The 25,070-nt window shown below is 38.3% G+C and overlaps 1 protein-coding gene and 1 long non-coding RNA gene across 2 annotated transcripts in view; both read right to left on the reverse strand.

Annotated features, from left to right (window-relative positions):
• LOC6502706 (growth/differentiation factor 8) overlaps positions 1-25,070 on the reverse strand; it is a 410,457-nt gene that overhangs the window by 68,582 nt on the left and 316,805 nt on the right. The gene's annotated exons all lie outside the window — the stretch shown is intronic.
• Positions 10,528-24,999, reverse strand: LOC116656383. Its single transcript, XR_006507823.1, has 3 exons — positions 23,386-24,999; positions 12,390-13,079; positions 10,528-11,751 (listed from the first exon to the last, which is right to left on the reverse strand). It is a non-coding gene; the product is annotated as an uncharacterized LOC116656383 (long non-coding RNA).

The following is a 25,070-nucleotide window of genomic DNA, read 5'->3' on the forward strand; positions in this document are numbered from 1 at the left end:
TTTGCATTGGAGTTCCAGGACCTCGCAAACAAAAACAACATGAAAGCAACACTGTATAGGGTATCCATGAAACCAAAGGGCATCATCGATCATTTTGGTAATCCATCATTTACTTAGTAAAGGAAAATGTAGCATCATTGTAATTTTAAGAGGTATCGGTAATGAAACAGTTTGGAATTCGTTTCAATGCAGCATGCTTTCCTGCGCTTGATGCTCCCCTCTCGTTCTCTCCACATTCCAGACCAGGGTAGTTGCATCCACGTCACTTAAACTTTAACCCCGCGAAAGAGTGGGCAGACTAGCAAGTGGTGCTCCGCCGTCTCCTCGACGCAACAGTAGGGGCAGTTAGGATCCTCCTCGTGATCGAATCTGTGCAAGTAGCTCCTAAAGCAGCCATGTCCGCTTCGGATTTGCATAGCAAAAAGTTTACCTCGTCGTGTCTTCTTTGTGTCTTGCCAGCGCCGGAAGCTCTTTTCTCTTGCCACCTCTTTAATGGACCTTCAGCGACCCCTCGCACTCTTTCATTTCAGTGTGCATCTACTTAGCCTCTTGAGCTAGTTCTTCGACCAGGGCGGTAACCGCGATGGGCTAGGGCCACCTCCTCCAAGATTGTACGAAATCCGTAGAATACCCTGAGCGCACAGCTGCGAAGCGAACTCTCGAAGCCTCTCCTTACGCTTTGACTCTGTTGCCTTTGCCCAAATAGGGGCGGCGTATATGATATTTAATCTGGGGACCTACGGGAGTAGAAGCTTGCTGTAGGTGCTCTCTGAAGGTGAACCACGTGTTTAGCATGTCACCGAGGTATCTGATGGCTCGGGAAGAGACTATCTCGTTACTTCCCAAAGTAATTTTGGTGGACTCCACCCTCTTCCGGCTGGAGAAGAGCATCGACTCCCTTTTCGGAAGAGCTAGGTAAAGCCCAGCAATGCTAAGCCACATTTAGATGGCAGTGATTGCCGCGTTTGCAGGCTCTTCGGCTTCCCTAATGATTTTATCGATGACAGCAATGGCAACATCGTCTGCGAAACCTATGATCCTAGAATGGCCAGGGTTCCAGATCCAGGTTTAGGACCCCGTCGTACATGATATTCTACAATAAAGAGCCGAGCACCGAGCCTTGGGGAACGCCGCATGTAGCCTTGTAAGTTTTCGGGTCGATTTGCGTATCGTCCGTTGTGAGCCCATGATTAGGAGGGCAATATATAGGACTGCAAACGCATCTAGAAGGGTACGGCACCTAGGGTTCGTAAGGACCGAGCCCCACTCCACTGCCCAAGCGTTGAAATCGCCGGCTATTATAACATCCTGTTTGTCCCTGGCATCAGTAACTAGTTCATCGATGATTCGCGCGAACTGTGATAGAGTTGATCTCGGCGGCAGATAGCAGATCCCGTAGAGAGTCTGGCCCCCACAAAGCCGTTTCCAGCTAGTGTGCTATATGGGCACCCCAGGAGGCCTGGGCACCAGATAGCGGCCGATTTATTGCCGTCAAGCACATATTGAGCGCTCTCTCTCTTGTTGAACTTAATGAGGGCAACGTCCAAGCTCTTCTCGCGCATGGTCTGTTTAGTTTAAACCTGACCATTTTTTTGCTTGGCTAGAGCAATCCTGAAGGCCGGCTAAGGTCAGAGTGCGCCGGGAGTGAAGGGTTCCTATTCTCAAGAGACATTTGGGTGGATTTCGGCGGCCCTTTCCCTGACAACCCTGTTCCCTGAAGTTGAAGCAAGTCTCTTCGGTTACTGTGCGCCTTGATTTGCACTTACTGGCCGCATGGCCAAGGTTCATGCATTTGAAACATCTTATGGGGTCCACCTTCCTTCGGATGGTGCAACAACCCACCCAATGCGGATCTTATTTCGCTCCAGCAACTGGTACGCTATTTTTCAAGACAGCCGCATTGTGGCAATCTGGGTACCCGTGTAACCTTGATGGAGCGAAGATTTCGCGACAACTGGGATGTCGGCATCTATTGGCGAAAAAATTGGCTCCATGACCTCATCCAAGTCGAAGATCTCCACGACCGCTGTGTCTTGGATGCTTCTCACTGACGCCTTGGTGGCTAGTGTAGACCGGAATGCTGCTGGGACCACGGCAGATTGGTGATCAGCTGGAGAAAGAAAGTTTGCTATCAGGTGAGTGAACCACGACGTCTCGAGGAGCCATCTTCGCATTTTTATCCCTTGGACACCAACAGGGTCCTGGGGCAGAGCCAAAATTGTCTTATGTGATATAATATTAAATTCTTATGAGCTAACACCTCGAGTAGGAATATTAGAATTGTCTTCCTGTTAATTCATAAGCATTAAATATTAATTTAAATAAACAAAATATTAGATAAACATTAATATTTGAATAAATAAATATTATTAATATAAACAAAATATTAGGTCATAGTCTACATAAAGAACAAGTACCAAAACATTACAATAACAATATTCTGGGACGGCAGAAATAACTGCTGATGTTTAACAATCGTTTTTTGCCTAACTTAATCATTACAGGTTAACATAATCAAAGTCAGGACAAGACTTAACTATATTCAACTTTCGGTATGATTTCGATATATGATTTTAAATTCCTTTTGTTGGGCTAAGAAGCCACCAGATAAGCCGGTTAGAATATTGATTTTTTTAGCGGCGTTTAATCTTCTCTTCTGTCTCCCAGTTTCGCATGCGATTTGTTTTTATTTATAGCGCATGAGCTTTTGGGAGCTTTGGAAAAGCTTCTGAGCCAAAGCTCTTGTTTTTACTTGTGTATTCGGCTTGTGTATAAATAGTGAAATATAAATTGAACCTCGCCAATTTAATTCGGCCGCTATCAAAATGCTAATAGCGTAACACCTTCTTTTTGAAATATTGTAGCGATTTATGCATATCTAAAACTATGGCAATACCATCTTAATGTTCTTATATTTTGATAATTTCCTCTACTCATTCATATATACATATTGGTATACGAATTTCGGATTGACTGGGCCTTAAATAAAGAAAACAAGTTTCTGGATGCAGGTCGTCGCAGACTGAAGAGTACGATCACGAGGATCGTTTTCCTTACGTTTATATGCAACACAAACGAATGATTGAATTGATGTTCGGATGGACTTACTGGATTTGACATGTAAAGAATTCGGGAATCGGAGCCACAAGTAATCACTCAAAACAATGAGTCAATGCCATGTAATGGACAGGCACTTCTTTGAAAATAGTTCGTGGGTTTGATGAATTTGGGGACGTGGTTGCTGAACTATTTTTTTAATTCTACAAAAAAAGGAAGCTGAAAAAACCAAGGATTTATTTATGTTTTCAGGTATGTACTTGATGTAAACTGTTTGAACTCAGTCAAAGCCAAGTCAAAGCCAAGTCAAAGCCAAGTCAAAGCCATAGGCAACATGAAAGCACTCAATCATGTCAGATTTGTATAAAGAGAAACTTGTATATTTCAACTGTTAAAGACTTGAAAACTTTACAAAGCAGTGTGAATCCATAAATAACTGTAGGAGGTCATTTAAAGACGCCAATGGAGTGGCACTGAATAACATGCTACACATAGTGCCTAGCAACCAATGTAAACTATTTTCCGTAAGCCTACGCATTAGAATGTATATATGCATATTCTCCGCAGCTGCTGTGAAGATGTTTCGCCCAGTTGGGGTAAGAACCGATTAAAATTATCAAAGAATTTTTTGGCGAGAGCATCCATCAGTGCCTCTTAAGCACTGCCATTTATTCACCGTAACTTATGGAATCGCTTGCACTGTACCTGCCTGTAAGAGTATTGAAGCAGCTGGCATATGATCACAAGGATCTTCTTTTTTGGACGATTCCTATCTAGACGATGTACTTACTTATTTTACATGGATACTAACAATTTTCCTATCAGTTATAGAAATTACACAGTGTTACAAAAAAAACAAAAGTGAATGAACTTTCGAAGTGACATAGTAGGAATTGTTTATTGGGTCGATTATATCACAAATCATATATGAAATATTTGTGATACTCTCAAAATCTTGATTTATGGTTAAAAAACCGTTTTTCGGGACTTTTTTGCGCTTAAAAATTCCTGAACGCGTTTTTTTAAACCGATTTCAAAATTGCCGGTGTTTTTCAATAGTTTAAGGTTGTAGCTTCTGAAAAAAATATATGTTAGATTTTTTTAAACAAAAAGGACAAAATTTTTACACCTTAAACTGAAATTTTCACCTAATAAAAATTGTTGAAGTTATAACGCTTCGCTCCGCTCCGGAGTAACAGTGTGTATAAGAAAGGAATATGCTCTTATTCTTATAGTGCTCGCATGGTTTAATTGACTTTTTTTAGGAAAAGCGTTATCTTCAACAATTTTTATTATTTTTTAATGAAATTTGTCTCGTTTTATTCAGTATTAATGAGACAATATTGATATGTGGCATAAATGACTGAATTTTTGCCAGAAGAAAGGAATATACTCATATTCTCATACACATTGTTACTCCGGAGCGCTCGCTGGATTAAATTGACTTTTTTTGGGAAAATCGTTATAACTTCACCAATTTTTATAATTATACCCTTGCAGAGGGTATTATAATTTTGGTCAAAAGTGTGCAACGCAGTGAAGGAGACATCTCCGACCCTATAAAGTATATATATTCTTGATCAGGAGCAGCTCCTGAGTCGATATGAGCATGTCCGTCTGTCCGTCTCTCTGTCTGTCTGTTTCTACGAAAACTAGTTTCTCTCTCTAGAGCTATCGAGTTGAAACTCACACACCGTTTTTTCTGTTGCAGGCAGTACATAAGTCGGATCGGTCGGGATCGGCCGTCTATATCCTATAGCTGCCATATAACTGATTGATCGGAAATGCCATAACTTGGTTGTTTTTCAAGTTAGAAGGAGTTGCAATGGATTCCTCTTTGGGCAAAATAATTCAATATGCCAAATTTCATAAGGATCGGCCGACTATATACGATCCGCTATATATCTAATAATATAAGATGCGTGTCGCCACCTAGCGGACTGGACTCAACTGCAAGGGTATATAAACTTCGGCTCCGCCCGAAGTTAGCTTTCCTTTCTTGTTTTTTGATGAAATTTGTGTCGTTTCTTTCAAAATGAATGAGACAACATTATGTGGCATGAATGACAGAATTTTTGTAAGTTGTACCAAGAAACTAACGTCAAAATCCGAAAAACACGAATAAAAAGCGAAAATTTCAGTTTCAGGTGTAAAAATTTTATCCTTTTCGTTTAAAAAAATCTATGATATATTTTTTTTCAGAAGCTACCACCTTAAACTATCGGCAATTTTGAAATCGGTTTAAAAAAACGCGTTCAAGAATTTTGAAGCGCAATTAAGTCCCGAAAACCGGTTTTTTAACAATAAATCAAGATTTTGAGGGTGTTACAAATATTTCATACAAGGTTTTGTGATATACTCGACCCAATAAACAATTCCTACTATGTCACTTCAAAAGTTCAGAATCACTGTTGCACTGTGTTATCATTATCTTTAAGTGATACCAATGATTTTTGATTTCAGTCCACTACAAGAAGCGACAGAATTTTAGTTAGGACATCATGGTTCGCGCGCAGGGGTCCTCGAAAATGTGCATCGTGTAGCCGCCATTTTGAATTTTTTCAACTTTTATATGGGGTAGTCGCACCTGTCGTACATGTGCTGTCATTAAAACCAAAAATTCGAATGTCTTTTCATTGTCCTACAAAAAAAATATAAACTTTGCCTGATTTTTGTCCATAATGAGGGAACCCTTCCCTTAAATTAAACTCCCTTAAGTTTATAATGATTTTATGTGTCATCTTTCAGGAATATAATTTTAATATAGGCTTTTACAATTTTTTTTATTAATTGATGTGTTGGGTACTCAGCATTAATGCCAGCATTAATTATTTTAATTATCCAAAATTAGTTCTCTCAGTGTAATTAGCCGCAGGAGTCCACTGTTTGCTAGTTTTTTCCCCGTTATCCCCAGATTCGTATGGGCTTTGTGGTTTTTTGGAGCGCATGGAATTTTGAGAGCTTCTGCGCCTGATCTCATTAGTTAGACGCACTTTAATTTTGGAGTTGATATGGACCGGCTACCTTTTTCTATTGAGCGGAATTAGCCCCAAAATATTGAAATCGGACTTTACCTTGGCTTATTTATTGAAGTTACCAAAAAGCTAAAAGCACATATGCAATTGACACATATTGATTGAAATTCAATTGATTTAATTTCAATTCAATTGATATACATTTAAGCGCGTTCTAAGCTCTACTCTAGCAAAGAGGTTTCTTTTAAAATAATTTAAATAAAAGAGGAAACTTAAATGATGAAAAACAAACTATTGGAAAAGAGCAGGAAAAATAATAAACTACTTTAAGAAAGACAAGCCATGCGAAAATATATTTAGTCGAATTTCCCAAAAAATCGAGTAGCGAAGCAGCATATCAAGCGATTCATCAAGATTTAAAAAAGAAAAAATCATGGTATTTTTTTATATATAGATTTTTTCTAATAAGACATGCAATCAAGATTCAGGAAATAAATTAAATAGCCCGCCATCTTAAAATGAGTTCTCTTATAAGAAAAAGGAAATTTTCTTATAAGAAAACTAACAAATAATGATTATTTTTTATTTAAATTTGTTCACCAAAATAGTAAAGAATGTATAAGTTAACAACCAGCTCCGAGCATAGGCAAGGCTGGCCAATTCAATATTTAATTTCCTATTTTTTATATTAACCGTAATTCTTACCGTCTTATATTACTCTTACATATTTATATGTATTATCTTTATATATTTTATATATCACTCTAAATATGTACTACCCTTATGGTGCCCGAGAGCTGAACCAGCAAAGTGCACAGCTATAAGCCGTGCTTTTGTCTTACTGTAGGCCAGCGACCTTATGATTCTAGCAATTTTTACTTGGTCAGAGGTCGGCCATGGGTATCTTGCCATGCATTTTGACTTTTTGTTAGCTTTTAGTTTTAGTTCGATTTGATATTCAATAAAGAGCGAATAGTTGAAAAATGAAACTACGTCTTTGCCGTCATTTAATTAAATGACTAATGTGCCTTAAGTGCCAATAGTAACTTGGATAGTTTCCCCCACCATACCTTGTCAAGAAGAAAAAAGGCAGCAGCAATTGCCCGGCAGTGAACATATTCACTGGCGGCTCTTTCCCAGCTGTTGACATCTCCGACCGCGGCGTGGTATAAAAAAATATTCGATAACACTAAAAATTTCAAAAACTTTCTGCCTTTTACATCCCACCATAATATTTTGATACATATAGGACTAGAAACACGAAAATGAATTTCATAAATTTTTTTATGGTAAAATTTTTTTTCATTCACTTTTGAAACATTTTTTTTTGGATTTTTTGAGATGTGCAGATTTTTTAGGTATATCTCGCGTTCCAATGAACCGATCTTATGGAATGAGCACTTATTTTAATGGTAATTGAGTTTGCTACAACTTTAATTTCATTAATTTTTCGATTCGTTGGGAATTTCAGGCGGTAGAGGCTCGAACATGTCAAAAAAATGCATTTTTTTGAGTAAAATCAACTGCAAAAATTTACATATCGTCCCACGAATAATATAAATTGCGAGGATAAGTTATGTTTGAATTTTTTAATCAACACTTTTACGGCTAAAATAAGCTATTGATGATCAAAATCTATGGAAAATATGGATACTATGAATTTTTGATTAAATCACTCAATTTGAGCATTTTTACTATTCGAACGTTTTTTCTCATTCTCATTCAATGTTATGTCTTTTGCTTGCATATAAACTCTATTAAATAGCATTTGTATTATTTATTGTATATTATGTATTATCATGTATTTATTTATCATTTATTTATAATAAATAATTAATTTTTCATTTTAAATTCAGACAAAGGAGATACCCAAAAACCCAAATTTTAATCACTGGGGGAATTGGAGATTTCCATAAATAATGACTTTTAAAGATATGTTACGTTCGAATTTTTTTATTCAAAGCGTACACTTTACTGGCAAAAACCAGCTATCGTTGATGAAAATCCACGAAAAATAATGGATTTTATAATTTTTTCGGTCAACAATAAAATTTTAAAAATAATTCTGGCTTCAGGTAACGACTGAAATGGATGTGAATAACTTTTAATATATAACAAACCCACTAGTCCTTTCATATGACGAAGATTTAAAGAAAAGTGACAGGTACATACCTTTCTCCGCAAGCACATTTGTTAAGAATTCATTGGCATGTGGCACATACGCTCTGTGGGGTCCACGGATCGGTAAGATTCGGCTCAATTTTGAAGTAATGAAAGTACTTTTAGTATCGTAAATGATCGTACATTTTTACGGTCTATATGTTCACTGCAACATATTGCAAAAACCGTTCGGATCGTTTACGCAGGCGAACTCGCGTTTTCTTTTACTCATTTTTCAAAACCTTACGGATAAAAATTAACGCTAGACATGCACAATCTCGGACACCAACTAAAATATTGGTCCTCTTTCGATTTGTTAGGTCTTTTTATACCCAGCTGGATCCATTGAAAACAACTTAAGTAATCTTGATAATAAGTAACTCGGCAAGTAAAGACAGCCTGCCGGTAGAAATGCGGCGGGAATTGGAGAAATGAGCGGGAATTAACGGCAGGAAGTAGATTTGCAAGGATTAATGGGCGCCTCTGGCACTATATAAGGAGGGCCCCTGGAGCAAATCGGGACCGAGTCTTCTAGGGAAGCTGGAAGAGTTGAGTGAAAGACCCCCCGTGGGTAAGTCTGACATTCAAGTAGGAAAGTTTCCTTGGAGGAATTAGGAGTACAGGCTGAAGGACCCCCCGTGGGTAAGTCCGACAGTTTTAAGTGCGGGCTTTAAAGCGAGTGAGCAAGGATCTTCGATCAATAGCTTAAGGACCCCCTGTGGGTAAGTCCGGCGGCGGTACGCGAGTCAAGCCAGGAGCAAGGGGAAAGGATCAAGGATCCGCGGCAAACCTGAGGCCCAAGGGTAAACGAGTCGGGTGGAGTTATTCCCGGACACAACAGGTATCCTGGTATAGTAGCGGCAAAGCCGGATCAGGCTGGCGTACGACTTGCCGGCTCCTGTCCGTTCGAACCAGGTGTGATCCTGTAACGCGAGGGATAGCCAGCTCGGGAACTCAAGCCCACAAGTAAAACCACGCAGGGACACCCCGGGAAAGTCAGTAGAATCCAGGCGCTGGAGCGTATGCACAGCGTAATACCTGGAGTTAAAGGAGACGCGACGCCCAAACCTCTGGCCTACCATAGATCCTGCGGAGCGTAGGCACGCAAGTGTTTGGAGGCGAGTGGCGAACGTGACCGGGGGCGTGTCCTGTGCGGTAGGTAGGCCCTTCGTGCCCTGAACCGGCCGCTAAGCAGCGAGGAGCATATCCTGCCCGGCGTATGCCTGGGAAGTGAGCCACTCGGTCTGTTAACTCGGATTAGGTGCCGGCCACGGCGAAAGGGCAATCCCAGCGAGCCAAAGATTCCGAGGGTCCACGGCACCCATAAAGGAGGAGCAGCAACAGAAGAGGCGACGACGAGGGAGCAACGGCGACGACGAGGGAGCAGCGGCAGCAGAAGGTCCGCGCAGAAGACAACGGCAACAACACAGGCCCCGCAACCATAGTCCGTAAGTCCGAACGACGGGAACCGTGAGCCGTTTGGGTGCCAGGCACCAAGACCACACGACCTGCCGGGCGCAAGCTTTGGGAGGGCGTATGTATTGGCACCAATTGGAGCGGGAATCGGGGATCAACGGGAGGGCAAGCGGTCGGTCGGCTGAGCCAAACAGCCGATGAGATTCTCTTATTTTTGTAAAGTAAAGACAATAAAGGGGATTTGATTGAAACGAAGAATTCCGTGTTATTTCTGGGCTCGGGAAATCACGTCGAATCTATAAATTCGGTGGAACGTACCCTCAACCTTTGTGAGCTAGTCGCGGCGTTTGTTGCGAACAAAATATAGCAAAAACAGTTCGTTACAAAATGATAAATAAATATAAATAAGTGATAAATAAATACATGATATATAATACATAATATACAGAAATAATACAAATCTCTATTAAATAGGAGTTTATATGCAAGCAAAATTCATAACATTGAATGAGAATGAATAATACATAATATACAATAAATAATACAAATGCTAATTAATAGAGTTTATATGCAAGCAAAATACATAACATTGAATGAGAATGAGAAAAAACGTTCGAATAATAAAAATGCTCAAATTGAGTGATTTACTCAAAAAGTCATAAAATCCATAATTTTCCATAGATTTCCATGATAGATCCCATCATGTTCGAGTCTCTACCTCCTGAAATTTCCAACGAATCAAAAAATTAATAAAATGAAAGTTGTAGCAAATTCAATTACCATTAAAATAAGTGCTCATCCAGTTCCATAAAATCAGTTCATTAGAACGCGAGATATACCTAAAAAAGTCTGCACATCTCCAAAAATTATAAAAACAATTTTCAAAAGTGAATTTAAAAAAAATGTTACCCTAAAAAAATTTATGAAAGTCATTTTCGTGTTTACTAGACCTACATACATCAGAAAATCATAATGAATAACGAAAGGCATTTTGAGTGTAAACTAGTGTAATTTATATTCTTAATCTTCATCACCTGAGTCGATATAAGCATGTCAGTCTTTCTACGCGAACTTATCTCTAAGTTTTAAAGCTATCAATGTCAAACTTTTTATACATCCTATCAATAGAAATAATGTTGCTGCAATGAGTTCTTTTTCCAAACTACTTTTATTCAAATAAAAAATTATTATAATAACTTACATGAAAACCTTAAATCTATTTTAAACTGGGATAACCAGTCCCATTGCTCTCGTACTCCCATGAATTTACGACTTTGGTGATAGTAACTGGAATAGTTTCCCCCGATGTCGAATAAGATATTGTAAAAACGCTTTTATCATAAAACAAATGCCACGATGAGTATGTATCGTGGAGGCATGCTGCATCAGATGCATATGAAGTGTTCAAAAATTCTGGCTAGGCTAGACTGCATATATGCGGACAATATGGCGTGTTACGACGAAGTGGTCCTCTCCACTCACACTCGTCACCAAACGGCAACCCTCTTGAATAAGGAGATCAGAATGTCTTTATTGCTGGGCTCAAAATTAAAAAAAAAAAGTGCCCGCTTAAATCACTGGTTATGCCAGCACAACCCAAAGACCTCCCGTCCGTGCTAGCCCTAGCACGGGTTGCCGAAAACAGAAGAAAAAGTGCATTCGTATCATTTTACGCAAAAGCTAAAGAAGACAAATTCCATGTTAATCAGGGTAACAGATGTAATAGTAAATTCCAAGGAAAGCAATGGAAAGGTGAGGATAAAAATCCACCTAAATAAAAAATAATAAAAAACACCTCGGTCATCGCTACCATTGGCCCATGAGTGAAGAACCCGTGATCTCTATATAATACCCCTACACTGCAGAAGTCGTTCTACCAAGAACTAAAGAAACTGCTGAATAACGGCATAATTAGGACTTCCAGGTTCCCATATAACATCTTTACTTGTGTTTGACGAGAAGGGACGAAGGAACTGACGATAATGGCATCAAAAAGAAGCGATCTGTGATCGACTTCAGTCCGACAACTACCAATTTTTTTTTCCTCCATGAAAAATTTCTACTGCTTCAAAACCTTTAGGCTCCCTTGAACCAAAGTCCAGAAAAAACATAGGTTCCATCATCTACTGTTTCCGTGGAACACCTAAGAGAAAAAAATCAAAAAAATGTATAAAATTTTACCATATATTGAACTATGTAGACCGCGTAATTTCGTTGACCATAATTATTTTTAGTACTTATCATTTTTGAAATGTATGCTTAAATCAAAAAATGGCATCTAGCAGTTACCATATCTTTAGAATACTTATCAAAAGTTTAAATCTCCGATTTTCTACATTTATTTTTGTGCTTTTATGATTTCTCCTCAAACATTTTCCAATGGAAGATTTTTTCTTATTAAAATACCATGTTTTAATTTTTGATTTAAGGAAAAACTCGAAATAATTTTATTGAATTTATTAGAGTTAGTTCAACTCATATTTTCAAAAAGTCGTAGCGACGAGACTTATTTAAAAAAATTAAAAATTTCACGAACATAAAATAGAACCAGCGCGAATATACATACATATGTAATTCAGTTTTGCGCATAGTTTAAACTTATGTAGTAAATTGCAATAGTTCATATGTGGATGAAATCAAGCATTATTATTAATAAATACATAAACATATAATGAGACGGTCAATTTTTATCCGGTCCAATTGTTATGCTACTTATAATATACATACTTCCACTTGTAAGTGCATTCAACGCGCATTCATATACTATATGTATATACATACCATAACTCAGTGTATGGTTCTGAGCGCACATTGGAATAAGTTGTGTTCTCCGCGAACAATTATAATTAAATTTAATCAAATAAATTATAAGCAATATAATTTTGACGCCAGAATTATTAACTGCGTTTCTTTTTTTTGATTGATCGTAGTTCAATTATAGTGGCGATGAACTCCGGCGGCACAGTCTCAAGAGCACCAACTACAGCTCGGAGTGCTATTTTAAAATATCCTCAGCGAATTGCGATGGATTTTCACCGGAAGATATTCGGAATGGGCTCAGTTTCACTCCGTTTGCTTAACAATCAGGGCTGCAATCTTTATGGGGTGGAACAACTGCAGAGGTTCCGATCTTCTCTTTGGGACCCAGCTTTAGAAACAGTTCGTTTCTTGCAAATCTCCGAGCAGAATTATGATGCCGTGTCGCATCGTTTAGAGAAGCGATTTAATAACTAATAATAATAAAATAAAACATCGGCTAATATTTTAGGCTCATGTGAACGAGATTTCGGGCCTCAGTCTATTGGAAGGTGGCTCAGTGTCAGAGCTTTGAGGGCTTTTAAATAAATACAATGCCCATATGCGAGCCTTGAAAAATGTGGAACGACATTTCCGATCGACGGCTGCCTCATTGTCCAGTTGCTGCTTCAAGGGTTGGACCCAGCTACCCAGGCAAAAATATTGTTTCACCACCTACAATAAATTCAATAAAATTATTTCGAGTTTTCTCTTAAATCCAAAATTTAAACATGGTATGATCTACTGATTTCAATAAGAAAATAAAAATCGTCCATAAGAAAATGTTTGGGGAAAAATCATAGAAGACCAAAAATTAATGTTGAAAATCGGAGATTTCAACTTTGGATGAGAGTTCCAAAGATATGGTAACTGCTAGATACCATTTTTTAATTTTAGTTGGTACATATACATTTTAAAAATGATATGTACTAGAAAAAATGAGGGTCATCGCCATTACACGGCCTACATAATTCAATATATGGCAAAATTTGACAATAATTTCTTCTCTTAGTTGTACCGCGGAAACTTTGGGTGAGTACCTTAGTACCTATGTTTGTTCTGGACTTTGGAGCTTAAAGGTTATGGAGCAGGTGAAATTATGCGTGGAGATTTTTTGCTGCTGTGTAATTTGGCCTGTGTAATTTACCTCCCCATCCCTTTATATTATGCGGTGGGTGGTCCCATGTAGTGTCTGAATGCCCCAGATTTCTGTTAATGCGCCCTGAGAGCCGCCTTGCCGAGGCTAGGCGATTCGGTCTTTGCCGGAAATGTCTTCAACAGGCCATAGCCCGCATAAATGCATCTCTGCTAATTGTCGCAGTTGTGGGAAGAGACATCACTGCCTAGCATTTTTTGAAATTGGATTTTATAGCAGCCAGCCTTCGGCTTACATGGCAGTGTCCGCAGTAAGCGACACTGGTTTTGCGACAGACGGAATCTCTATTAATGTGTTCTTACGGCACCATTGGCCCGAATATTTGGCTCTTGTCAACGCTGTCATCCGCGCTAACACCAAGGCTCCAGTCGGAATTTTCCGGCTTTAGCTCACCAGCCAGTACTTCCTACCGCATTACTGTATTTTGTCGCAGCTAAATTACTTAAATGGTCACTATCATCACAGTCCGAGGTGGAGATTCATGGATTTTGTGACGTCAGCATTGAGACGTTCCAAGTACGCTTATTCGTTTCCAGCACTGCAGTGAGTGCTCAAGTTCGTGGTGGCGGTCGTTTAAAAAAATTCGACATTGGATAGTCGACATCTAATCGTGTGGCATTTTATTTCTTCTTGACCTCCGCATTTCGGAGGACTCGGGGAAGCGGTTGTCAAACGCGCAAAGCATCATTGCATTTAATGGGCTTTTGGATCCTCATTTCTTGGATTTGAGGATCCGGAGCTCCAACTCTGCATTGTCACATTAGCGCTATCATAAACTCACTGTCTTTATTGTCTCTTTTAAAATATCCTACAGATCTTGATGTCCTAACGTCAGCAAATTTCTTAACTGGTGGTTCATCAGTCAGCTTTATAGAGCCCGATGATACAGAGTTGAATTTCAACCGTATAAACAACTCGCAGCGTGTGTCTTTTCTGCAGCAGGGTTTCTTAGCCCTATAGAAGGAGGAGCCGCGCTCCAAATGGCTTGCATCTGTCTATGGTGCTAGTTAAGGACGATTACCTACGCCTATAAAGTGGCCGCTGTCAAGAATTAGGGAAATAGTCCTTGGTCGAGATGGAGTGTCTCGAGTGGCGGTGATTAGAGCCTCGTCTGGAACCACCTAGCGCGTCATGTCTAAGCTTTGCATATTGCCCCAATAGTCACAGTGCCCACACACTAGTCCCATCTTTCTAACTCTAAAAACACCAAAGTTATGCCAATTCCGATCGTACCCTGACCGCTATAGGATATAGTCGGCCGATCCTTATGAAATTTTGTACGTAAAATATTGTGGCCAAATATACCATGTGTAGAAAATACCAACCTTCTAACTTTAAAAAAAAACAAGAAAGGAAAGCTAACTTCGGGCGGAGCCGAAGTTGATATACAATTGCAGTTCAGTCGCAGTCCGCTAGGTGGCGCCACCCATCTTATTTTATTAGATATATAGCGGATCGTTTATAGTCGGCCGATCCTCATGAAATTTTGTACATAAGATATGTTGGTCAAATATAACATGTGTGGAAAGTCCCAACCCTCTATCTCTCTATAAAAAACCCTCTATGTCGGTTTCGACGCAAACTAGTCTCTCAGTTTTAGAGCTATCGAGTTGAAACTTTGCACACATCCTTCTTTTTCTTGCAGGTAGTACATAATTCGGTCGACTATATCCTATAGCTGCCATATAACTGATTGATCGGAAATGCCATACCTTTTTTAAGTTAGAAAGGTGGGACTTGGTACAAATTCTTTTTTGGGCAATATAATTCGGTAGAGTTCAATTATGGAACTCAGATTATAAAATAATCTGATTTGCCAAATTTCATAGGGATCGGCCGACTATATCCAATAGCCGCCATATAACTGAACGATCGGAAATGGCACAACTGCAAGGGTATATCAACTTCGGCTGCGCCCGAAGTTAGCTTTCTTTTCTTGTTTATATTAATATTAATCTTATTCTTACCTTCTTATTAACTCTAACATATTTATATGTACCATCTTTATCTTTATATTATATATAAGCGGAAACAAAAAATTGAATTTGGTAAGGCATTTTATTGAATCCTAAGCTAAAGTATTTGCTTGTCAGCCGATATAGGAGTGCGAGGAAATACTATGTTTGGAGTACCTACATTTGCGAAAGCGCCTTTTCCACTTTAAAAGTTTTGTTAGGGAATTCCCTATTGTTAGGGAATATATCAAAACGAACAAATTTTCATTACTACTTATCAAAACGCATTACACGCTGACATCCTACATGAGCCTTTCATAACATGATTATTTATGTTTATAATTTTTACACCCATTTTAGGGTATTATAATTTGGTCAGCAGTGTGTAACGCAGTAAAGGAAACGTCTCCGACCCTATAACGTATATATATTCTTAATCAGGATCATCTCCTGAGTCGATACAAGCATTTCCGTCTGTCTGCCTGTTTCTACGCAAACTATTCTCTCAGTTTTAAAGCTATCGACTTGAAACTTTTCACACATCCTTTTGTTTCCAGACAGTATATAAGTCGGGGAGCCGAAATATCTCCACAGGAGATTTCTATATATACCCGAAAAATTAAAAATTTCCTGTATGCATCCGATCTGTATAAATTATATGCGAATAGAAATGTATTGTTTTAATTAGATAATTTTTGTGTGAACATTTTCCGAAAGTCGTTTGGTTTTGGAGACATTCTACAGTGGGCGATTTGGTCCCGCTAGCGGCATTTATTTAATAACTTCTAAACTAAAATAGATGTTTTCAGTCGGTTTTTTCACTGATCAGAAAAAAATCTAGAATATTTTAAGTTAAAAAAATTTAGTTTTAAATTTTTATTTTTATTTTTTTTTTTAATTAAATTTTTTATTTTTTTTTAATTTAATATTTTGTTTTACTTTTATTTTATTTAAACGTCAATTAACATATTTTATAAATAAACTTTATCTAAAAAAGGCCAGAATGTTATTCGGAATCATTGGAATCATCAGAGAAAGGCATATCCAGATGTTTTATTAGATTTTCTTCTAACATCTCTTAACATCATCATCCATAATAATTTTTTTTTAGAGGAAATTGCAGACCCATTTGACAATGACGTTATCAAGGGGTCGGAAGAAACTAATAAGGCATTTAACACATCTTCCATGGTATTTTTCCTGCAATTTTTCCTTGTATTGCTCTCTCGTACATTTCGGAAGTCCTTGTTCCTGGCTTCAAGAGCTTCCTCGGACATCATACCAATTGGAAGGCAAAAAATGGCTTATAATATCTGCTCCATGAATTAAAATTCTGGGAAAAGAAGATGGCATATAAAACCAGGGATATGATTTTACAAACATTACAAACAAATTCGGCAGTTTCCAATGCGTAAGACCGGAATGCATCCGAATTTATTTCGTGGCAGGATGCTAGTGTTCGTAAGACTACACTGAATCGATGTATTAAATCATAGCTTACTCCTGTTATACGAGCAGCCAAATTTGGTTGTTCGCAAAACCTCCTCCTGCATTTGCTGGTAGATATACCAGCAAATGCATCTCTTCCCTCAGCTTCTGCTGAATAATTCTTTTATTTTCATCGACAACATCTTTGTCAACACCACGAGCTTGCAACTTTTGAATCGGAATTCTATATGCAATGTGCAAAACACACTCGAAAAACCTAATCCAGGCGTGAAGACTTGACCCCCATATTCAAAGAGGTTTTCATTAATAGACAAGCTCTTCACCAAATTCAGATCGTTCATATTCGTAGGAGTCGCCTTATATATTCTGCATGTTTGCGAAGAAGAATATGACCATGTTTTGCCATCAAGCATGGTCATATGGAATTGGTGATCAATTCTAAAGCCACTCAATAATGTTGGAAAAATATTTGAAATTTGGAAAATATTTAAAATATTTGAAATATCTTCACTTTCTCTACGAATTAACTCTGCCGATTCTTTCTCACAAAGTATCTTAATGGGACGACAATATCGAGTAGATGAAGGTCTATTGTTTTTCAAAAAAACTTTCAGTTCTTTCGGCACTGTCAATGGCACTATACAAATTGAAAATAAATATTGATCTATCATGTTTCCATCAAAGTCATCAAATTTTTGTCTGTACGTTGAATGGCCGCTGCTGCCATCACAGCCCCATTTGTATGTAGCAATTAATTGGATGTCATTATTGTTTTCAATATGGGTTGGAAAAATTTCTGGGTGTGCTTCAATAATCCTAGCAATCGTATGGTCCACTAAGCTTTGTAGTGCTACTTCAGCGAAATGATCAGTGACCGTGACCGTGATGACACCGGGATAGCTTTTTTTTCGCACATCGCAGTTTATCATAACATGGATATATATCAGCGTTTTGTCCTTTGGTAGCTCTTTTTGACAAATTCCATGTGTGCTTGGTATGTCCAACATCTACAAATAGGGCCAGTGCTTTTTCATCAGAGAATTTTGTCGGTTGACGCTGTGGGGTAGTCAAGGTTTTCATTATATTTTTGGTAAGCTCTTCGCATCTGATGGGATATCTTCAGTATTTTTTTTAGTAATTTTTTGACTTGCGTTTTTTTGCAACAATCCGCCAAATCTTTTTGTGGACGACCAACATTTTTTAAACATGAAATGTCCATTAATACCAGCGGCGTATCTAGCCATTCCTGGTTTTTAGTTTCGAAGAAATCCTTATATCTTCCACAGTCTTTCCACTTTACTATTAGCCTACTGATAAAATTTCGCAATTTTTTACCAATCTCGCTCTGCTCTTCCAGAGTAAATGTAATGTTTTTCAAAACAGTACTAAATACAAAGTTTTCCATAGCAAACTTCTTTGTTGGGATGACTTCTGAGTGCCATACCAAAAAAAGCACCCTTTTTGCTACTGACATTGTTCCGAAAAAGTACCATAGTTTGAAGGCTAGCAGGTAATAGCAGTTGATATTACACATTTTGGACGGCAATAATTCACACTTTCGGCTTATGAAAGATTTAGACTGAATCCACTTGAATCCGGTAAGTTCTTCTCCACGAAAAACAGGTGTACGCTAATCCGGGCTAGTTGTTAATGCACTGAATTACCACTACGTTTTATGAGCTACACATTTATAGACCGGTCACAAACATTGACTTTTTTGTAATACATACCTTGAAGATAATAAAAAGCCAAACTTTTAACAAATTCACTAAAAATTGTAAATTTCCGAGGAACTCAAATTCAATGCGCGCAAAGAGAAAAAATTGTGTAAAGCTCTTTGCAAAATCATATGGTGTGTTTGACCGCTCACAGCTGATGATTAGCTGATCGTAGAGCTTTTAAAAGCTTTTGAAAATATAATCAAAGCATTTGCTATCGATATGTGAAAAATATTACGGGTTTTTAAATTTTAATATTTGAATTCCGCTAGCGGGACCAAATCGCCCACTGTGCATTAGGGTGAAAGTAAAAAAATTTTGAATCACTAAATATGGGGTCGAGACAATATATTTTTTATCATTTTATTATAACTCGCATTCTACTTCTAAAGAAGAGTCGATTGGTATCTCAACCGACCCGAATTTACTCATTCGATCTTATTTATGTTGCACGTGGAGATTTCCCTTGAGATGACTTATATCTGGCAAAATTTGTTAACTCAAGATATTGTTCAGCGGAGCTACCAATTTTGTGCAGCCACCTGTGAAGCTAAGTGGATATGCTTATATCGACCCAGGAGGTGATCTTGATCAAGAATATTTATACTTTATAGGGTCGGAGATGTCTACTTCACTGCGTTGCACACTTTTGACCAAAATTATAATACCCTCTGCAACGGTATAAAAATATTCCCCGTTTTTATACCTTTGCAGAGGGTATTATAATTTTGGTCAAAAGTGTGCAACTCAATAAAGGACCCTATAAAATATATACATTTTTGATCAGGATCATTTCTTTAGCCGATACTAACATGTGCGTTTATCAGTGTGTCTGCCTATTTGTTTCGGCCCGATCTAGTCTCTCCGTTTTAAAGCTATCGAATTTAAACTTTGCACAAATCCTTATTTATTTTCTACGCAATATATAAGTCGACCGATCCAAGATTAATTTACTATGTCCTATACCAGCCATATAAGTGATCGATCCAAAATGCCACAACTTTTGTATTTTTGAAGATCAAATAAAAAAAACCTCTTGACGAGGTTATCTAACGGCGAACCCGCCACGCCCAAAATATCTGATATCAATATTGGTGACAAATGCAACATATAAATAATTACATATTAAAAATATTCTTACGCGGCACGTGTTTTTATGGTTTAGTCTTTTTGATCCACGTGCCGAAAAAGAATATTTCGTGTCGCCACCTAGCGATCGTGTCGCCTGAAAAAACCCTCTCCCGGGGGAAAAAAGGAGCTGCAAAGCTCTTCCGGGGGAAAAAAGAAGCTGCAAATTTCATGGAATATTTTTTTCGGAGCAACTCACAAACAGCGCATTGCATGACCGCTAGGGCAAAGCGCCATCAGGTGTTTGTGAATTGCTTGGGAATATTTTTATTCCTATATTTTTATTTTATTTATTATTTCGAAGTGCGGTCGCGGTCAGGGGCCAGTTGTTAACAAAGAACATCTTATTAAAATAAACAAGAAAGGAAAGCTAACTTCGGGCGGAGCCGAAGTTGATATACCCTTGCAGTTCAGTCGCAGTCCGCTAGGTGGCGCCACGCATCTTATATTATTAGATATATAGAGGATCGTTAATAGTCGGCCGATCCTTATGAAATTTGGCAAATCAGAATATTTTGTCTAAAATAGAATCTGTACCAAGTCCCATCTTTCTAACTTAAAAAACACCAAAGTTATGCCAATTCCGATCGTTGTATGACAGCTATAGGATATAGTCGGCCGATCCATATGAAATTTTGTACATAAGATATGTTGGTCAAATATAACATATTTGGAAAGTCCCAACCCTCTATCTTAAAAAGCAACGAAGTTATGGCATTTCCGATCAATCAGTTATATGGCAGCTATAGGATATAGTCGACCGATCCCGGCCGTTCCGACTTATATACTACCTGCAAAGGAAAGAAGGATGTGTGCAAAGTTTCAACTCGATAGCTCCAAAACTGAGAGACTAGTTTGCGTAGAAACCGACAGACAGACAGACAGACAGACAGACGGACAGACGGACAGACGGACATGCTCATATCAACTCAGGAGGTGATCCTGATCAAGAATATATAGGGTCGGAGATGTCTCCTTCACTGCGTTGCACACTTTTGACCAAAATTATAATACCCTCTGCAAGGGTATAAAAACACTAAATGCATTATTTTGATTTATTTGTTTGTTATTTTATTTTCGCAAAACTACAAAAAGCAAATCCGGAACCCAATAATTTTATGTAATGCTATGAATATCTATGAATATGAACTTAGCTTTACAGCCAGCACAATCGGTAGCTCTACTTATCGGACTATATCAAAAGTTGCGTTAACTCAAGAGCTAGAGCCAATTTCGAAAAAAAAAATTTAGAAAATTTCTTTTCAGTGTACTTTTTATACCCTTGCAGAGGGTATTATAATTTTGGTCAAAAGTGTGCAACGCAGTGAAGGAGACATCTCCGACCCTATAAAGTATATCTATTCTTGATCAGGATTACCTCCTTAGTCGATATAAGCATGTCTGTCTGTCCGTCTGACCGGCTGTCCGTCTGTCTGTTTCTACGCAAACTTGTCTCTCAGTTTTAGAGCTATCGAGTTGAAACTTTGCACACACCTTTCTTTTGTTTGCAGGCAGTATATCGGAACGGCCGGGATCGTTCGACTATATCCTATAGCTGCCATATAACTGATTGATCGGAAATGCCATAACTTTGGTGTTTTTTAAGTTAGAGGGTTGGGACTTTCCACACATGTTATATTTGACCAAAATATCTTATGTACAAAATTTCATACAGACTCTATTTTGGGAAAAACAATCTGATTTGTCGAATTTCATAAGGATCAGCCGACTATATCCTATAGCTGCCATATAACTGATTGATCGGAAATGCTATAACTTCGTTGTTTTTCAAGTTAGAAGGATGGGAGTTTCAATGGGTGGGAGTCTCTTTTGGCAAATTAATTCGATATGCCAAATTTAATAAGGATTGGCCAACTTTATACGATCCGCTACATATCTAATAATATAAGATGCGTGGCGCCACCTAGCGGACTGCGACTCAACTGCAAGGGTATATAAACTTCGGCTCCGCCCGAAGTTAGCTTTCCTTTCTTGTTTAAGGTAACATTAAGTAATTTAAGAAAATTGTAGAACAAACGTTGTTTGAATTAAATAACGAACATACTCTAATTTTTTCGGAACTTTTTTCGCATACACATTTTTTAAACATCAACATATAACATGTTTTATCTGGTAACACCAATGTCCCCACTATCTTCAATATAATGAACCAAAAGTGTTTTACATTTCCGCATGTTTCTCCCAAGCAAAACTACTGTTGGCTCACGTTTGGATAAAATCCTCTAATGAAAACAATACCTTTTATTTGGTATATCAATTATACAGATTGAACACACACAGAAAATTTTTAATTTTTCGGCTATATATAGTGTCTTTACGCGCCTGCTACAAGCAGGGCATAAGTGTCGCCACCTAGCGGACTGCCGTCCACTGTAATATTGCTCATGATCCTAAGATCTATAATTCTCGGTTGCAGGCTGATGTGTCCATCCAGAACCCGAGTCACCCAGAGAGTACTCGAGAGTTACCCAGAGAGCAATCGACAAGGGCGCCTCCGCCCGGCGCCCGGTATTGCGCCATGCCGGTACTTGCCCGTTATTGCGCCGGGCGGAGGCGCACTTGTCGATTGCTGCTGCAGAATCAATTGAAATATAGTTATCGTCAGTACGGTTAAGGGCGATTGCACGATCGGGAGCTTTCCCGGCTGAACAGCAGACACCTTGGCAGCTGCAGACGGCGGCAGCAGCCAAGGGGACGACCTCCCACATTTGAAGGGTGCAGGTTATAGTCTAGAATGGAGTCAAGCCTAGGCGCTGACTTAATCGGCAACGGTGACAATAAACAAAATCCCGGCTCAGATAAGGGGCTTAGGACCAGAAGCATCAGAAAATCCATCGCAGATAACTGCCAGACGCGACGTGGAAATAGCGACCACGGGGGGAGCGGTCGCTACGGGGGGGCAGTGATGAGATGCAATTGGCCACGTCTGGTTAACCAGTTTCAAATCACGAGAACCCGATTGGTGCCGTCGAGACCAGTGGATTGTGCCGCTAGCCTCATGGAGTGCTTGGCCATTCATGCAAGTGCAAAGTAATGGAATCGATCACGTCGGTATCACCAAAATGTAACGCTATCAGTTTTTTGATAGCCGAATTAAAAAAATCCAATTTCGATTTCAATATTCATTATAGGTCAGTTTAACTTCAAAAACAAATGCAGCGGCCGGTCCAATCAAATGCCGAATATCCAAGTGCATAACTAAGAGCGCTACAAAGAACAAAAAAAAGCGCTGGTAGAGCTTTTTCGCCTAAGCTCTTTGTTATGCACTTGTATAGTATATTCGGCATTGATTAGAGCGGCAAATTAGGGATAAATTGAACCCATAATAAACATTGGAAATTTGAATCAAAATTGTTTAATTCGGTAGCTGCCAAAAAGCTTGTAGCGTTATATAAGTAATATATATCCTTCCTTAAATGCGTTCGGAAAAAACCGTTCAATATCAATGTATCAATGATGGAATTAACAATATAGCTAATTTAAAATCTCGTGGCTACCGCAGCTGTCCTGTTAAGGTTCCAATCCTTTTTTTTTTTTTTTTGATATTAACTTACTTTCCAGCTCAACGAGGGGGAAGATTTCCTTGGCCGTCCCGTAAAGACGGGTAAACGCCAACGCCTATGTGTGAAATTAAGAACTTCGAGAAAAATATATAGTGATGATGCATGAAACGATAAACGATTGTTAGAGTGACCATATTATTATGGGGGTGAAATGTTATTTTTGTGCATAATGATATTTAAATCCAATATTCCGATAGTTGGTTAAACTAAGTTAATGTATCTTATAGATCTATCTTTGCCATTTCAATGAAATCAGTTATTGCGTTGTTTAGTCTTTTTGATCCACGTGCCGAAAAAGAATATTTCGTGTCGCCACCTAGCGATCGTGTCGCCTGAAAAACCCCTCTCCCGGGGGAAAAAAGGAGCTGCAAAGCTCTTCCGGGGGAAAAAAGAAGCTGCAAATTTCATGGAATATTTTTTTCGGAGCAACTCACAAACAGCGCATTGCATGACCGCTAGGGCAAAGCGGCATCAGGTGTTTGTTAATTGCTTGGGAATATTTTTATTCCTATATTTTTATTTTATTTATTATTTCGAAGTGCGGTCGCGGTCAGGGGCCAGTTGTTAACAAAGAACATCTTATTAAAATAAAAAACACTAAATGCATTATTTTGATTTAGAAAATTTCTTTTCAGTGTACTTTTTATACCCTTGCAGAGGGTATTATAATTTTGGTCAAAAGTGTGCAACAGTGTGTATTTTTCAAAGGGTTCTTGTTTAAAAAATTGATAGATGTCATTATATTTAAGCAGAAGCGGGAATCTTCGACGGATATTATTGTATTTTGTACATTTCAGGAGAATGTGAGATATGTCTTCTATGGTGTTGAGGTTGCAATCACAGTTGGGGCTGTCATACACTTTTAGTTTGTATAGAGTGTATCTATCAAAAGAATGGCCACTGAGGATCCTGTTAATTTGCTTAACTTGTAATCTATTCAGATTGCAGTGTTTGGAACTATACCATGGCTTATGTGTGACATAAGGAAATAGGGTGCAATAACCCCTGTTCTTTTCTAAACAGAAGGCATTATATTCGCGTTCCCATTCAATTTTATTATATATTATAAATATGGTTAATAGCATCGTTGATCTCATATTTAAAATTGATAAGTGTTCCTGAGCTATTGGCGTTTTTCGCAGCATTGTCAGCTATTTCGTTTCCCTTAATATTAACATGACTAGGAACGTGATGGAGTTGAAGGTACAGCTTTGATTGGAGTTAAGATTTCAGACCCTATGCGATTAGAAGAGGGTTTGTAAAGCACCCAAGCTATCAGTCAGAATAGATACCTTGAAAAGTTGTTGTTCAATTGCAAACTCAATGGCTTTCTCTAGGGCTGTAAGTTCTGCAGTGAGCGAGGATAATTTTTTGTTCATATAAAAACTCTTCGTTGTGTTGCTATTTATTTGGTAAAAAGCACTCCTTGTGAAATTATCTTTAACAGAACCGTCGGTGAAAATAACGTCATAACTTTTTTCAGAGAGAATACGAAGTTTTTCTTTCATTAAATTGTTCACCAAGTCAGGGTTAGAAGAATTTTTGTTACTACATACACCTTTGAAAAAATCAATGTCAAATGTTAGTATCCTAGGTTTATGAGTGAAGGAGTCAACATTTGTTATGGAACCATTTATATCTTTAAATTCTAGGTAGGTCTTTATATAGCTAGTGTT

Source organism: Drosophila ananassae (assembly GCF_017639315.1).
Source record: "Drosophila ananassae strain 14024-0371.13 chromosome 4 unlocalized genomic scaffold, ASM1763931v2 tig00000054, whole genome shotgun sequence".
Classification (NCBI taxonomy): Eukaryota; Metazoa; Arthropoda; class Insecta; order Diptera; family Drosophilidae; genus Drosophila; species Drosophila ananassae.